This window comes from Rhinolophus sinicus, linkage group LG04 (assembly GCF_036562045.2).
Source record: "Rhinolophus sinicus isolate RSC01 linkage group LG04, ASM3656204v1, whole genome shotgun sequence".
NCBI classification, from domain to species: Eukaryota; Metazoa; Chordata; class Mammalia; order Chiroptera; family Rhinolophidae; genus Rhinolophus; species Rhinolophus sinicus.
This window is the reverse complement of record NC_133754.1, coordinates 131,327,012-131,328,525: the sequence shown is the minus strand read 5'-3', so window position 1 is coordinate 131,328,525 and position 1,514 is coordinate 131,327,012. Positions and strand designations below refer to the sequence as shown.

Here is a 1,514-nt window from a genome sequence, read left to right as displayed (position 1 = left end):
GTAAAATGCCAATAGATTACTTAGCTTAGCTGACACATGAGGTATGTTCAAAACAGGTGCAACAAATGTAAATGGAGGGAAAGATCAACAGGCATGATTTTTCAAACTCTCAAGTGCATGCGTTGAGATAGTCAGAGAGAGGAAAAGTAAGTAGACCTCAGAGTCCTGCACTTCAATCAGAGAACTCTACTGTCATGTTTTACATGTATGTTACCATCCATGTTAGATTTTAGTTGAAGTCTTTTGTAACTTAAAAAAAAATCAGAATTTGTGGATATTAAAAAATAACTGAAGGCACATGGACAAAGAACACCAATAATAGGAAAAAATACCCAAATAGAAGATAAAGAATGCTAGGTCACACTGCGAAGGATTTTCAATATTGTTGATCTTTCTTGAAACTCTTCTTCCTTGGTTTCTTTGAGTTCTGTTTTCTGTTCTCCTCTTATCACAAATTGACTCTTAACATTCTTTCCTTTACAACTTTTCTCAAACACACACCTTAAATATTCTCTCATAAATTTATTCTTACATTAAACATTTTTGAGTGCCAGAAAATGCAAAACTTAATCAGAATGTTCAGGCTCATAAGGAACTCCCACTTTAGTGCAGGGAACAAATATGGAAACTAGATAACCTATAATACATACTAAGTGCTGTGTCAGTCCCATGAATAAACAGCTTGATTCCCAGAAAATGAAACAATTGACCTAAAACAAAGAGCCTGGTCTCTAGAGTAGGTGACACTCAAAATCCTATCTCTGCCATTTTCTAGTTATGTGCCATTGCTTTTATCGTTTTGCACCCCCTATTTATTTTATTTTATTTGAGGTGTTCACATCCATGTGCTCATTTGCATTTCCTTTTATTTGTATCTTCCATGAGGGAGGAAGAGAAGTGAATTCCCCAGGAATAAAGAATTGGATCAGCTTTCGCTTTCCCTTTGCTATTGTTCCAGAAGAGCATTCTGCAGCTTGAGTTATCAGTATCTTGCTTGTGTGTGTAGTTGTTCTTCTCATATACCAGATATGCTGTGTGGCTTTGTCTAGGATTTGGATCTAGATGCCTTCCCTCCTTGGAATGATGGGACCAAGTCCCGCAAACTGTGAAAGCTGTCTTTGACGTGCTATCACACCAATGAAAAGGTAGAGACCTTTTCATTCCAGTGCATTATGATAAACCCATTTGTCAGCATTGCTCTCCACCTAGATGTTGTCATGGCTCATTTCCTATGGCCCAGGGAGCCGCCACTGCTCCAAAGGTGTAAGAGGAAAGGGTGGAGGGGAGGGGGAAGTCACTAACACAACAAGCCGGGTCCCCCCACACACACACTCACTTGCTTGCTCTCTCACTCAACACGGGTGAGAACCACCTCCTCATTTTGCCCTTGTTTTGTTTTTTTTGTTTTTTTTATTATGAGCTCTATCTGTACCTCCATTTTATCTGTACAATTTTCTATGTACAATAAAAAATTATAGAAGCACCTGCCTCATTGCATCACAGTGAAGAGTGAA

The 1,514-nt window shown here is 38.6% G+C and overlaps 1 pseudogene; it reads right to left on the bottom strand.

The window, feature by feature from the left end:
- Nucleotides 1–925: 925 nt before the first annotated feature.
- On the bottom strand, nucleotides 926–1,226 carry LOC141571334 (protein max pseudogene; annotated as a pseudogene).
- Between the last annotated feature and the right edge of the window lie 288 nt (nucleotides 1,227–1,514).